This window comes from Podarcis vaucheri (genome assembly GCF_965113315.1).
Source record: "Podarcis vaucheri genome assembly, chromosome: 6".
Taxonomy (NCBI): domain Eukaryota; kingdom Metazoa; phylum Chordata; class Lepidosauria; order Squamata; family Lacertidae; genus Podarcis; species Podarcis vaucheri.
In genome coordinates, this window is record NC_138764.1 from 23,453,651 (window position 1) to 23,469,737 (window position 16,087).

Here is a 16,087-nt window from a genome sequence, read left to right on the forward strand (position 1 = left end):
CGAGGGCTGATTTCTTTTCCTGTGGTAAAAGGCCTTCTGTTTCGACCGCCAAAACTCTCAGGGGAGCATTTGCAACCGTTTGGCACCATTTCTGATTGAATTGCCGAAAGTCAGATTTTTGATGAAATTGTGACCCCGGGGCTTAGGGATTTTTTCAAAAAAATATTTTTCTGCCGGTTAAGGTGTTGAGGGCTGATTCCTTTTCCTGTGATACAAAGGCCTTCTGTTTCCAAGGAAAAACTTCTCAGGGGAGCATTTGCAACTGTTTGGCACCATTTTTGAGTTAATTGCTGAAAGTCAGATTTTCTATGAAATTGTGACCCCGGGGCTTAGGGATTTTTTCCAAAAAATATTTTTCTGCCGGTTAAGTTGTTGAGGGCTGATTCCTTTTCCTGTGATAAAAAGAATTCTGCTTCCACCAAAAAACTTTTCAGGAGAGCATTTGCCACCGTTTGGCACCATTTTTTTAGTGAATTGCCGAAAGTCAGATTTTCTATGAAATTGTGACCCCGGGGCTTAGGGATTTTTTCAAAAAAATATTTTTCTGCCGGTTAAGTTTTGGAGGGCTGATTCCTTTTGCTGTGATAAAAAGCCTTCTGTTTCGACCGCCAAAACTCTCAGGGGAGCATTTGCAACTGTTTGGCATCATTTCTGAATGAATTGCCGAAAGTCAGGTTTTTGATGATATTGTGGCCCCGGGGCTTAGGGATTTTTTCAAAAAAACATTTTTCTGCCGGTTAAGTTGTCGAGGGCTGATTTCTTTTCCTGTGATAAAAAGCCTTCTGTTTCGACCGCCAAAACTCTCAGGGGAGCATTTGCAACCGTTTGGCACCATTTTTGAGTGAATTGCCGAAAGCCAGATTTTCTATGAAATTGTGACCCCGGGGCTTAGGGATTTTTTCAAAAAAATCATTTTCTGCCGGTGAAGTTGTCGAGGGCTGATTTCTTTTCCTGTGGTAAAAGGCCTTCTGTTTCGACCGCCAAAACTCTCAGGGGAGCATTTGCAACCGTTTGGCACCATTTCTGAGTGAATTGCCGAAAGTCAGATTTTTGATGAAATTGTGACCCCGGGGCTTAGGGATTTTTTCAAAAAAATATTTTTCTGCCGGTTAAGGTGTTGAGGGCTGATTCCTTTTCCTGTGATAAAAATACTTCTGTTTCCAAGGAAAAACTTCTCAGGGGAGCATTTGCAACTGTTTGGCACCATTTTTGAGTGAATTGCCGAAAGTCAGATTTTCTATGAAATTGTGACCCCGGGGCTTAGGGATTTTTTCCAAAAAATATTTTTCTGCCGGTTAAGTTGTTGAGGGCTGATTTTTTTTCCTGTGATAAAAAGACTTTTGCTTCCACCGAAAAACCTTTCAGGAGAGCATTTGCAACCGTTTTGCACTATTTTTGAGTGAATTGCCGAAAGTCAGATTTTCTATGAAATTGTGACCCCGGGGCTTAGGGATTTTTTCAAAAAAACATTTTTCTGCCTGTTAAGGTGTTGAGGGCTGATTCCTTTTCCTGTAATAAAAAGACTTCTGTTTCCAAGGAAAAACTCTCAGGGGAGCATTTGCAACCGTTTGGCACCATTTTGGAGTGAATTGCCGAAAGTCAGATTTTCTATGAAATTGTGACCCCGGGGCTTAGGGATTTTTTCCAAAAAATATTTTTCTGCCGGTTAAGTTGTTGAGGGCTGATTTTTTTTCCTGTGATAAAAAGACTTTTGCTTCCACCGAAAAACCTTTCAGGAGAGCATTTGCAACCGTTTTGCACTATTTTTGAGTGAATTGCCGAAAGTCAGATTTTCTATGAAATTGTGACCCCGGGGCTTAGGGATTTTTTCAAAAAAACATTTTTCTGCCGGTTAAGGTGTTGAGGGCTGATTCCTTTTCCTGTAATAAAAAGACTTCTGTTTCCAAGGAAAAACCTCTCAGGGGAGCATTTGCAACCGTTTGGCACCATTTTTGAGTGAATTGCCGAAAGTCAGATTTTCTTTGAAATGGTGACCCCGGGGCTTAGGGATTTTTTCAAAAAAACATTTTTCTGCCGGTTAAGTTGTCGAAGTCTGATTTCTTTTTCTGTAATAAAAAGCCATCTCTTTCGACCGCCAAAACTCTGAGGGGAGCATTTGCAACCATAAGGCACCATTTTTGAGTGAATTGCCGAAAGTCAGATTTTCTATGAAATTGTGACCCCGGGGCTTAGGGATTTTTTCAAAAAAATCATTTTCTGCCGGTGAAGTTGTCGAGGGCTGATTTCTTTTCCTGTGGTAAAAGGCCTTCTGTTTCGACCGCCAAAACTCTCAGGGGAGCATTTGCAACCGTTTGGCACCATTTCTGATTGAATTGCTTCCGAAAGTCAGATTTTTGATGAAATTGTGACCCCGGGGCTTAGGGATTTTTTCAAAAAAATATTTTTCTGCCGGTTAAGGTGTTGAGGGCTGATTCCTTTTCCTGTGATAAAAAGACTTCTGTTTCCAAGGAAAAACTTCTCAGGGGAGCATTTGCAATTGTTTGGCACCATTTTTGAGTGAATTGCCGAAAGTCAGATTTTCTATGAAATTGTGACCCCGGGGCTTAGGGATTTTTTCCAAAAAATATTTTTCTGCCGGTTAAGTTGTTGAGGGCTGATTCCTTTTCCTGTGATAAAAAGCCTTCTGTTTCGACCGCCAAAACTCTCAGGGGAGCATTTTCAACCGTTTGGCACCATTTCTGAGTGAATTGCCGAAAGTCAGATTTTCTATGAAATTGTGAACCCGGGGCTTAGGGATTTTTTCAAAAAAATATTTTTCTGCCGGTTAAGTTGTTGAGGGCTGATTCCTTTTCCTGTAATAAAAAGACTTCTGCTTCCACCGAAAAACCTTTCAGGAGAGCATTTGCAACCGTTTTGCACTATTTTTGAGTGAATTGCCGAAAGTCAGATTTTTGATGAAATTGTGACCCCGGGGCTTAGGGATTTTTTCCAAAAAATATTTTTCTGCCGGTTAAGTTGTTGAGGGCTGATTCCTTTTCCTGTGATAAAAAGACTTCTGCTTCCACCGAAAAACCTTTCAGGAGAGCATTTGCAACCGTTTTGCACTATTTTTGAGTGAATTGCCGAAAGTCAGATTTTTGATGAAATTGTGACCCCGGGGCTTAGGGATTTTTTCAAAAAAATATTTTTCTGCCGGTTAAGTTGTTGAGGGCTGATTTTTTTTCCTGTGATAAAAAGACTTCTGCTTCCACTGAAAAACTTTTCAGGAGAGCATTTGCCACCGTTTGGCACCATTTTTTTTATTGAATTGCCGAAAGTCAGATTTTTGATGAAATTGTGACCCCGGGGCTTAGGGATTTTTTCAAAAAAACATTTTTCTGCCGGTTAAGGTGTTGAGGGCTGATTCCTTTTCCTGTAATAAAAAGACTTCTGTTTCCAAGGAAAAACCTCTCAGGGGAGCATTTGCAACCGTTTGGCACCATTTTTGAGTGAATTGCCGAAAGTCAGATTTTCTATGAAATTGTGACCCCGGGGCTTAGGGATTTTTTTCCAAAAAATATTTTTCTGCCGGTTAAGTTGTTGAGGGCTGATTCCTTTTCCTGTGATAAAAAGACTTCTGCTTCCACTGAAAAACCTTTCAGGAGAGCATTTGCCACCGTTTGGCACCATTTTTTTAGTGAATTGCCGAAAGTCAGATTTTCGATGAAATTGTGACCCCGGGGCTTAGGGATTTTTTCAAAAAAATATTTTTCTGCCGGTTAAGTTGTTGAGGGCTGATTCCTTTTCCTGTGATAAAAAGACTTCTGCTTCCACCGAAAAACCTTTCAGGAGAGCATTTGCAACCGTTTTGCACTATTTTTGAGTGAATTGCCGAAAGTCAGATTTTTGATGAAATTGTGACCCCGGGGCTTAGGGATTTTTTCAAAAAAATATTTTTCTGCCGGTTAAGTTGTTGAGGGCTGATTTTTTTTCCTGTGATAAAAAGACTTCTGCTTCCACTGAAAAACTTTTCAGGAGAGCATTTGCCACCGTTTGGCACCATTTTTTTTATTGAATTGCCGAAAGTCAGATTTTTGATGAAATTGTGACCCCGGGGCTTAGGGATTTTTTCAAAAAAACATTTTTCTGCCGGTTAAGGTGTTGAGGGCTGATTCCTTTTCCTGTAATAAAAAGACTTCTGTTTCCAAGGAAAAACCTCTCAGGGGAGCATTTGCAACCGTTTGGCACCATTTTTGAGTGAATTGCCGAAAGTCAGATTTTTGATGAAATTGTGACCCCGGGGCTTAGGGATTTTTTTCCAAAAAATATTTTTCTGCCGGTTAAGTTGTTGAGGGCTGATTCCTTTTCCTGTGATAAAAAGACTTCTGCTTCCACCGAAAAACCTTTCAGGAGAGCATTTGCAACCGTTTTGCACTATTTTTGAGTGAATTGCCGAAAGTCAGATTTTCGATGAAATTGTGACCCCGGGGCTTAGGGATTTTTTCAAAAAAATATTTTTCTGCCGGTTAAGTTGTTGAGGGCTGATTCCTTTTCCTGTGATAAAAAGACTTCTGCTTCCACCGAAAAACCTTTCAGGAGAGCATTTGCAACCGTTTTGCACTATTTTTGAGTGAATTGCCGAAAGTCAGATTTTTGATGAAATTGTGACCCCGGGGCTTAGGGATTTTTTCAAAAAAATATTTTTCTGCCGGTTAAGTTGTTGAGGGCTGATTTTTTTTCCTGTGATAAAAAGACTTCTGCTTCCACTGAAAAACTTTTCAGGAGAGCATTTGCCACCGTTTGGCACCATTTTTTTTATTGAATTGCTGAAAGTCAGATTTTTGATGAAATTGTGACCCCGGGGCTTAGGGATTTTTTCAAAAAAACATTTTTCTGCCGGTTAAGGTGTTGAGGGCTGATTCCTTTTCCTGTAATAAAAAGACTTCTGTTTCCAAGGAAAAACCTCTCAGGGGAGCATTTGCAACCGTTTGGCACCATTTTTGAGTGAATTGCCGAAAGTCAGATTTTCTATGAAATTGTGACCCCGGGGCTTAGGGATTTTTTTCCAAAAAATATTTTTCTGCCGGTTAAGTTGTTGAGGGCTGATTCCTTTTCCTGTGATAAAAAGACTTCTGCTTCCACCGAAAAACCTTTCAGGAGAGCATTTGCAACCGTTTTGCACTATTTTTGAGTGAATTGCCGAAAGTCAGATTTTTGATGAAATTGTGACCCCGGGGCTTAGGGATTTTTTCAAAAAAATATTTTTCTGCCGGTTAAGTTGTTGAGGGCTGATTCCTTTTCCTGTGATAAAAAGACTTCTGCTTCCACCGAAAAACCTTTCAGGAGAGCATTTGCCACCGTTTTGCACTATTTTTGAGTGAATTGCAGAAAGTCAGATTTTTGATGAAATTGTGACCCCGGGGCTTAGGGATTTTTTCAAAAAAATATTTTTCTGCCGGTTAAGTTGTTGAGGGCTGATTTTTTTTCCTGTGATAAAAAGACTTCTGCTTCCACTGAAAAACTTTTCAGGAGAGCATTTGCCACCGTTTGGCACCATTTTTTTTATTGAATTGCCGAAAGTCAGATTTTTGATGAAATTGTGACCCCGGGGCTTAGGGATTTTTTCAAAAAAACATTTTTCTGCCGGTTAAGGTGTTGAGGGCTGATTCCTTTTCCTGTAATAAAAAGACTTCTGTTTCCAAGGAAAAACCTCTCAGGGGAGCATTTGCAACCGTTTGGCACCATTTTTGAGTGAATTGCCGAAAGTCAGATTTTCTATGAAATTGTGACCCCGGGGCTTAGGGATTTTTTTCCAAAAATATTTTTCTGCCGGTTAAGTTGTTGAGGGCTGATTCCTTTTCCTGTGATAAAAAGACTTCTGCTTCCACTGAAAAACCTTTCAGGAGAGCATTTGCAACCGTTTTGCACTATTTTTGAGTGAATTGCCGAAAGTCAGATTTTTGATGAAATTGTGACCCCGGGGCTTAGGGATTTTTTCAAAAAAATATTTTTCTGCCGGTTAAGTTGTTGAGGGCTGATTTTTTTCCTGTGATAAAAAGACTTCTGCTTCCACTGAAAAACTTTTCAGGAGAGCATTTGCCACCGTTTGGCACCATTTTTTTTATTGAATTGCCGAAAGTCAGATTTTTGATGAAATTGTGACCCCGGGGCTTAGGGATTTTTTCAAAAAAACATTTTTCTGCCGGTTAAGGTGTTGAGGGCTGATTCCTTTTCCTGTAATAAAAAGACTTCTGTTTCCAAGGAAAAACCTCTCAGGGGAGCATTTGCAACCGTTTGGCACCATTTTTGAGTGAATTGCCGAAAGTCAGATTTTCTATGAAATTGTGACCCCGGGGCTTAGGGATTTTTTTCCAAAAAATATTTTTCTGCCGGTTAAGTTGTTGAGGGCTGATTCCTTTTCCTGTGATAAAAAGACTTCTGCTTCCACTGAAAAACCTTTCAGGAGAGCATTTGCCACCGTTTGGCACCATTTTTTTAGTGAATTGCCGAAAGTCAGATTTTCGATGAAATTGTGACCCCGGGGCTTAGGGATTTTTTCAAAAAAATATTTTTCTGCCGGTTAAGTTGTTGAGGGCTGATTCCTTTTCCTGTGATAAAAAGACTTCTGCTTCCACCGAAAAACCTTTCAGGAGAGCATTTGCAACCGTTTTGCACTATTTTTGAGTGAATTGCCGAAAGTCAGATTTTTGATGAAATTGTGACCCCGGGGCTTAGGGATTTTTTCAAAAAAATATTTTTCTGCCGGTTAAGTTGTTGAGGGCTGATTTTTTTTCCTGTGATAAAAAGACTTCTGCTTCCACTGAAAAACTTTTCAGGAGAGCATTTGCCACCGTTTGGCACCATTTTTTTTATTGAATTGCCGAAAGTCAGATTTTTGATGAAATTGTGACCCCGGGGCTTAGGGATTTTTTCAAAAAAACATTTTTCTGCCGGTTAAGGTGTTGAGGGCTGATTCCTTTTCCTGTAATAAAAAGACTTCTGTTTCCAAGGAAAAACCTCTCAGGGGAGCATTTGCAACCGTTTGGCACCATTTTTGAGTGAATTGCCGAAAGTCAGATTTTCTATGAAATTGTGACCCCGGGGCTTAGGGATTTTTTTCCAAAAAATATTTTTCTGCCGGTTAAGTTGTTGAGGGCTGATTCCTTTTCCTGTGATAAAAAGACTTCTGCTTCCACTGAAAAACCTTTCAGGAGAGCATTTGCCACCGTTTGGCACCATTTTTTTAGTGAATTGCCGAAAGTCAGATTTTCGATGAAATTGTGACCCCGGGGCTTAGGGATTTTTTCAAAAAAATATTTTTCTGCCGGTTAAGTTGTTGAGGGCTGATTTTTTTTCCTGTGATAAAAAGACTTCTGCTTCCACTGAAAAACTTTTCAGGAGAGCATTTGCCACCGTTTGGCACCATTTTTTTTATTGAATTGCCGAAAGTCAGATTTTTGATGAAATTGTGACCCCGGGGCTTAGGGATTTTTTCAAAAAAACATTTTTCTGCCGGTTAAGGTGTTGAGGGCTGATTCCTTTTCCTGTAATAAAAAGACTTCTGTTTCCAAGGAAAAACCTCTCAGGGGAGCATTTGCAACCGTTTGGCACCATTTTTGAGTGAATTGCCGAAAGTCAGATTTTCTATGAAATTGTGACCCCGGGGCTTAGGGATTTTTTTCCAAAAAATATTTTTCTGCCGGTTAAGTTGTTGAGGGCTGATTCCTTTTCCTGTGATAAAAAGACTTCTGCTTCCACTGAAAAACCTTTCAGGAGAGCATTTGCCACCGTTTGGCACCATTTTTTTAGTGAATTGCCGAAAGTCAGATTTTCGATGAAATTGTGACCCCGGGGCTTAGGGATTTTTTTCAAAAAAATATTTTTCTGCCGGTTAAGTTGTTGAGGGCTGATTCCTTTTCCTGTGATAAAAAGACTTCTGCTTCCACCGAAAAACCTTTCAGGAGAGCATTTGCAACCGTTTTGCACTATTTTTGAGTGAATTGCCGAAAGTCAGATTTTTGATGAAATTGTGACCCCGGGGCTTAGGGATTTTTTCAAAAAAATATTTTTCTGCCGGTTAAGTTGTTGAGGGCTGATTTTTTTTCCTGTGATAAAAAGACTTCTGCTTCCACTGAAAAACTTTTCAGGAGAGCATTTGCAACCGTTTGGCACCATTTTTGAGTGAATTGCCGAAAGTCAGATTTTCTATGAAATTGTGACCCCGGGGCTTAGGGATTTTTTTCCAAAAAATATTTTTCTGCCGGTTAAGTTGTTGAGGGCTGATTCCTTTTCCTGTGATAAAAAGACTTCTGCTTCCACCGAAAAACCTTTCAGGAGAGCATTTGCCACCGTTTGGCACCATTTTTTTAGTGAATTGCCGAAAGTCAGATTTTCGATGAAATTGTGACCCCGGGGCTTAGGGATTTTTTCAAAAAAATATTTTTCTGCCGGTTAAGTTGTTGAGGGCTGATTCCTTTTCCTGTGATAAAAAGACTTCTGCTTCCACCGAAAAACCTTTCAGGAGAGCATTTGCAACCGTTTTGCACTATTTTTGAGTGAATTGCCGAAAGTCAGATTTTTGATGAAATTGTGACCCCGGGGCTTAGGGATTTTTTCAAAAAAATATTTTTCTGCCGGTTAAGTTGTTGAGGGCTGATTTTTTTTCCTGTGATAAAAAGACTTCTGCTTCCACTGAAAAACTTTTCAGGAGAGCATTTGCCACCGTTTGGCACCATTTTTTTTATAGAATTGCCGAAAGTCAGATTTTTGATGAAATTGTGACCCCGGGGCTTAGGGATTTTTTCAAAAAAACATTTTTCTGCCGGTTAAGGTGTTGAGGGCTGATTCCTTTTCCTGTAATAAAAAGACTTCTGTTTCCAAGGAAAAACCTCTCAGGGGAGCATTTGCAACCGTTTGGCACCATTTCTGAGTGAATTGCCGAAAGTCAGATTTTCTATGAAATTGTGACCCCGGGGCTTAGGGATTTTTTCCAAAAAATATTTTTCTGCCGGTTAAGTTGTTGAGGGCTGATTCCTTTTCCTGTGATAAAAAGACTTCTGCTTCCACCGAAAAACCTTTCAGGAGAGCATTTGCAACCGTTTTGCACTATTTTTGAGTGAATTGCTGAAAGTCAGATTTTTGATGAAATTGTGACCCCGGGGCTTAGGGATTTTTTCCAAAAAATATTTTTCTGCCGGTTAAGTTGTTGAGGGCTGATTCCTTTTCCTGTGATAAAAAGACTTCTGCTTCCACCGAAAAACCTTTCAGGAGAGCATTTGCAACCGTTTTGCACTATTTTTGAGTGAATTGCCGAAAGTCAGATTTTTGATGAAATTGTGACCCCGGGGCTTAGGGATTTTTTCAAAAAAATATTTTTCTGCCGGTTAAGTTGTTGAGGGCTGATTTTTTTTCCTGTGATAAAAAGACTTCTGCTTCCACTGAAAAACTTTTCAGGAGAGCATTTGCCACCGTTTGGCACCATTTTTTTTATTGAATTGCCGAAAGTCAGATTTTTGATGAAATTGTGACCCCGGGGCTTAGGGATTTTTTCAAAAAAACATTTTTCTGCCGGTTAAGGTGTTGAGGGCTGATTCCTTTTCCTGTAATAAAAAGACTTCTGTTTCCAAGGAAAAACCTCTCAGGGGAGCATTTGCAACCGTTTGGCACCATTTTTGAGTGAATTGCCGAAAGTCAGATTTTCTATGAAATTGTGACCCCGGGGCTTAGGGATTTTTTTCCAAAAAATATTTTTCTGCCGGTTAAGTTGTTGAGGGCTGATTCCTTTTCCTGTGATAAAAAGACTTCTGCTTCCACTGAAAAACCTTTCAGGAGAGCATTTGCCACCGTTTGGCACCATTTTTTTAGTGAATTGCCGAAAGTCAGATTTTCGATGAAATTGTGACCCCGGGGCTTAGGGATTTTTTCAAAAAAATATTTTTCTGCCGGTTAAGTTGTTGAGGGCTGATTCCTTTTCCTGTGATAAAAAGACTTCTGCTTCCACTGAAAAACTTTTCAGGAGAGCATTTGCCACCGTTTGGCACCATTTTTTTTATTGAATTGCCGAAAGTCAGATTTTTGATGAAATTGTGACCCCGGGGCTTAGGGATTTTTTCAAAAAAACATTTTTCTGCCGGTTAAGGTGTTGAGGGCTGATTCCTTTTCCTGTAATAAAAAGACTTCTGTTTCCAAGGAAAAACCTCTCAGGGGAGCATTTGCAACCGTTTGGCACCATTTTTGAGTGAATTGCCGAAAGTCAGATTTTCTATGAAATTGTGACCCCGGGGCTTAGGGATTTTTTTCCAAAAAATATTTTTCTGCCGGTTAAGTTGTTGAGGGCTGATTCCTTTTCCTGTAATAAAAAGACTTCTGCTTCCACCGAAAAACCTTTCAGGAGAGCATTTGCAACCGTTTTGCACTATTTTTGAGTGAATTGCCGAAAGTCAGATTTTTGATGAAATTGTGACCCCGGGGCTTAGGGATTTTTTCCAAAAAATATTTTTCTGCCGGTTAAGTTGTTGAGGGCTGATTCCTTTTCCTGTGATAAAAAGACTTCTGCTTCCACCGAAAAACCTTTCAGGAGAGCATTTGCAACCGTTTTGCACTATTTTTGAGTGAATTGCCGAAAGTCAGATTTTTGATGAAATTGTGACCCCGGGGCTTAGGGATTTTTTCAAAAAAATATTTTTCTGCCGGTTAAGTTGTTGAGGGCTGATTTTTTTTCCTGTGATAAAAAGACTTCTGCTTCCACTGAAAAACTTTTCAGGAGAGCATTTGCCACCGTTTGGCACCATTTTTTTTATTGAATTGCCGAAAGTCAGATTTTTGATGAAATTGTGACCCCGGGGCTTAGGGATTTTTTCAAAAAAATATTTTTCTGCCGGTTAAGGTGTTGAGGGCTGATTCCTTTTCCTGTAATAAAAAGACTTCTGTTTCCAAGGAAAAACCTCTCAGGGGAGCATTTGCAACCGTTTGGCACCATTTTTGAGTGAATTGCCGAAAGTCAGATTTTCTATGAAATTGTGACCCCGGGGCTTAGGGATTTTTTTCCAAAAAATATTTTTCTGCCGGTTAAGTTGTTGAGGGCTGATTCCTTTTCCTGTGATAAAAAGAATTCTGCTTCCACTGAAAAACCTTTCAGGAGAGCATTTGCCACCGTTTGGCACCATTTTTTTAGTGAATTGCCGAAAGTCAGATTTTCGATGAAATTGTGACCCCGGGGCTTAGGGATTTTTTCAAAAAAATATTTTTCTGCCGGTTAAGTTGTTGAGGGCTGATTCCTTTTCCTGTGATAAAAAGACTTCTGCTTCCACCGAAAAACCTTTCAGGAGAGCATTTGCAACCGTTTTGCACTATTTTTGAGTGAATTGCCGAAAGTCAGATTTTTGATGAAATTGTGACCCCGGGGCTTAGGAATTTTTTCAAAAAAATATTTTTCTGCCGGTTAAGTTGTTGAGGGCTGATTTTTTTTCCTGTGATAAAAAGACTTCTGCTTCCACTGAAAAACTTTTCAGGAGAGCATTTGCCACCGTTTGGCACCATTTTTTTTATTGAATTGCCGAAAGTCAGATTTTTGATGAAATTGTGACCCCGGGGCTTAGGGATTTTTTCAAAAAAACATTTTTCTGCCGGTTAAGGTGTTGAGGGCTGATTCCCTTTCCTGTAATAAAAAGACTTCTGTTTCCAAGGAAAAACCTCTCAGGGGAGCATTTGCAACCGTTTGGCACCATTTTTGAGTGAATTGCCGAAAGTCAGATTTCCTATGAAATTGTGACCCCGGGGCTTAGGGATTTTTTTCCAAAAAATATTTTTCTGCCGGTTAAGTTGTTGAGGGCTGATTCTTTTTCCTGTGATAAAAAGACTTCTGCTTCCACCGAAAAACCTTTCAGGAGAGCATTTGCAACCGTTTTGCACTATTTTTGAGTGAATTGCCGAAAGTCAGATTTTTGATGAAATTGTGACCCCGGGGCTTAGGGATTTTTTCCAAAAAATATTTTTCTGCCGGTTAAGTTGTTGAGGGCTGATTCCTTTTCCTGTGATAAAAAGACTTCTGCTTCCACCGAAAAACCTTTCAGGAGAGCATTTGCAACCGTTTTGCACTATTTTTGAGTGAATTGCCGAAAGTCAGATTTTTGATGAAATTGTGACCCCGGGGCTTAGGGATTTTTTCAAAAAAATATTTTTCTGCCGGTTAAGTTGTTGAGGGCTGATTTTTTTTCCTGTGATAAAAAGACTTCTGCTTCCACTGAAAAACTTTTCAGGAGAGCATTTGCCACTGTTTGGCACCATTTTTTTTTATTGAATTGCCGAAAGTCAGATTTTTGATGAAATTGTGACCCCGGGGCTTAGGGATTTTTTCAAAAAAACATTTTTCTGCCGGTTAAGGTGTTGAGGGCTGATTCCTTTTCCTGTAATAAAAAGACTTCTGTTTCCAAGGAAAAACCTCTCAGGGGAGCATTTGCAACCGTTTGGCACCATTTTTGAGTGAATTGCCAAAAGTCAGATTTTCTATGAAATTGTGACCCCGGGGCTTAGGGATTTTTTTCCAAAAAATATTTTTCTGCCGGTTAAGTTGTTGAGGGCTGATTCCTTTTCCTGTGATAAAAAGACTTCTGCTTCCACTGAAAAACCTTTCAGGAGAGCATTTGCCACCGTTTGGCACCATTTTTTTAGTGAATTGCCGAAAGTCAGATTTTCGATGAAATTGTGACCCCGGGGCTTAGGGATTTTTTCAAAAAAATATTTTTCTGCCGGTTAAGTTGTTGAGGGCTGATTCCTTTTCCTGTGATAAAAAGACTTCTGCTTCCACCGAAAAACCTTTCAGGAGAGCATTTGCAACCGTTTTGCACTATTTTTGAGTGAATTGCCGAAAGTCAGATTTTTGATGAAATTGTGACCCCGGGGCTTAGGGATTTTTTCAAAAAAACATTTTTCTCCCGGTTAAGGTGTTGAGGGCTGATTCCTTTTCCTGTAATAAAAAGACTTCTGTTTCCAAGGAAAAACCTCTCAGGGGAGCATTTGCAACCGTTTGGCACCATTTTTGAGTGAATTGCCGAAAGTCAGATTTTCTATGAAATTGTGACCCCGGGGCTTAGGGATTTTTTTCCAAAAAATATTTTTCTGCCGGTTAAGTTGTTGAGGGCTGATTCCTTTTCCTGTAATAAAAAGACTTCTGCTTCCACCGAAAAACCTTTCAGGAGAGCATTTGCAACCGTTTTGCACTATTTTTGAGTGAATTGCCGAAAGTCAGATTTTTGATGAAATTGTGACCCCGGGGCTTAGGGATTTTTTCCAAAAAATATTTTTCTGCCGGTTAAGTTGTTGAGGGCTGATTCCTTTTCCTGTGATAAAAAGACTTCTGCTTCCACCGAAAAACCTTTCAGGAGAGCATTTGCAACCGTTTTGCACTATTTTTGAGTGAATTGCCGAAAGTCAGATTTTTGATGAAATTGTGACCCCGGGGCTTAGGGATTTTTTCAAAAAAATATTTTTCTGCCGGTTAAGTTGTTGAGGGCTGATTTTTTTTCCTGTGATAAAAAGACTTCTGCTTCCACTGAAAAACTTTTCAGGAGAGCATTTGCCACCGTTTGGCACCATTTTTTTTATTGAATTGCCGAAAGTCAGATTTTTGATGAAATTGTTACCCCGGGGCTTAGGGATTTTTTCAAAAAAACATTTTTCTGCCGGTTAAGGTGTTGAGGGCTGATTCCTTTTCCTGTAATAAAAAGACTTCTGTTTCCAAGGAAAAACCTCTCAGGGGAGCATTTGCAACCGTTTGGCACCATTTTTGAGTGAATTGCCGAAAGTCAGATTTTCTATGAAATTGTGACCCCGGGGCTTAGGGATTTTTTTCCAAAAAATATTTTTCTGCCGGTTAAGTTGTTGAGGGCTGATTCCTTTTCCTGTGATAAAAAGACTTCTGCTTCCACTGAAAAACCTTTCAGGAGAGCATTTGCCACCGTTTGGCACCATTTTTTTAGTGAATTGCCGAAAGTCAGATTTTCGATGAAATTGTGACCCCGGGGCTTAGGGATTTTTTCAAAAAAATATTTTTCTGCCGGTTAAGTTGTTGAGGGCTGATTCCTTTTCCTGTGATAAAAAGACTTCTGCTTCCACCGAAAAACCTTTCAGGAGAGCATTTGCAACCGTTTTGCACTATTTTTGAGTGAATTGCCGAAAGTCAGATTTTTGATGAAATTGTGACCCCGGGGCTTAGGGATTTTTTCAAAAAAATATTTTTCTGCCGGTTAAGTTGTTGAGGGCTGATTTTTTTTCCTGTGATAAAAAGACTTCTGCTTCCACTGAAAAACTTTTCAGGAGAGCATTTGCCACCGTTTGGCACCATTTTTTTTATTGAATTGCCGAAAGTCAGATTTTTGATGAAATTGTGACCCCGGGGCTTAGGGATTTTTTCAAAAAAACATTTTTCTGCCGGTTAAGGTGTTGAGGGCTGATTCCTTTTCCTGTAATAAAAAGACTTCTGTTTCCAAGGAAAAACCTCTCAGGGGAGCATTTGCAACCGTTTGGCACCATTTTTGAGTGAATTGCCGAAAGTCAGATTTTCTATGAAATTGTGACCCCGGGGCTTAGGGATTTTTTTCCAAAAAATATTTTTCTGCCGGTTAAGTTGTTGAGGGCTGATTCTTTTTCCTGTGATAAAAAGACTTCTGCTTCCACCGAAAAACCTTTCAGGAGAGCATTTGCAACCGTTTTGCACTATTTTTGAGTGAATTGCCGAAAGTCAGATTTTTGATGAAATTGTGACCCCGGGGCTTAGGGATTTTTTCCAAAAAATATTTTTCTGCCGGTTAAGTTGTTGAGGGCTGATTCCTTTTCCTGTGATAAAAAGACTTCTGCTTCCACCGAAAAACCTTTCAGGAGAGCATTTGCAACCGTTTTGCACTATTTTTGAGTGAATTGCCGAAAGTCAGATTTTTGATGAAATTGTGACCCCGGGGCTTAGGGATTTTTTCAAAAAAATATTTTTCTGCCGGTTAAGTTGTTGAGGGCTGATTTTTTTTCCTGTGATAAAAAGACTTCTGCTTCCACTGAAAAACTTTTCAGGAGAGCATTTGCCACTGTTTGGCACCATTTTTTTTATTGAATTGCCGAAAGTCAGATTTTTGATGAAATTGTGACCCCGGGGCTTAGGGATTTTTTCAAAAAAACATTTTTCTGCCGGTTAAGGTGTTGAGGGCTGATTCCTTTTCCTGTAATAAAAAGACTTCTGTTTCCAAGGAAAAACCTCTCAGGGGAGCATTTGCAACCGTTTGGCACCATTTTTGAGTGAATTGCCGAAAGTCAGATTTTCTATGAAATTGTGACCCCGGGGCTTAGGGATTTTTTTCCAAAAAATATTTTTCTGCCGGTTAAGTTGTTGAGGGCTGATTCCTTTTCCTGTGATAAAAAGACTTCTGCTTCCACTGAAAAACCTTTCAGGAGAGCATTTGCCACCGTTTGGCACCATTTTTTTAGTGAATTGCCGAAAGTCAGATTTTCGATGAAATTGTGACCCCGGGGCTTAGGGATTTTTTCAAAAAAATATTTTTCTGCCGGTTAAGTTGTTGAGGGCTGATTCCTTTTCCTGTGATAAAAAGACTTCTGCTTCCACCGAAAAACCTTTCAGGAGAGCATTTGCAACCGTTTTGCACTATTTTTGAGTGAATTGCCGAAAGTCAGATTTTTGATGAAATTGTGACCCCGGGGCTTAGGGATTTTTTCAAAAAAATATTTTTCTGCCGGTTAAGGTGTTGAGGGCTGATTTTTTTTCCTGTGATAAAAAGACTTCTGCTTCCACTGAAAAACTTTTCAGGAGAGCATTTGCCACCGTTTGGCACCATTTTTTTTATTGAATTGCCGAAAGTCAGATTTTTGATGAAATTGTGACCCCGGGGCTTAGGGATTTTTTCAAAAAAACATTTTTCTGCCGGTTAAGGTGTTGAGGGCTGATTCCTTTTCCTGTAATAAAAAGACTTCTGTTTCCAAGGAAAAACCTCTCAGGGGAGCATTTGCAACCGTTTGGCACCATTTTTGAGTGAATTGCCGAAAGTCAGATTTTCTATGAAATTGTGACCCCGGGGCTTAGGGATTTTTTTCCAAAAAATATTTTTCTGCCGGTTAAGTTGTTGAGGGCTGATTCCTTTTCCTGTGA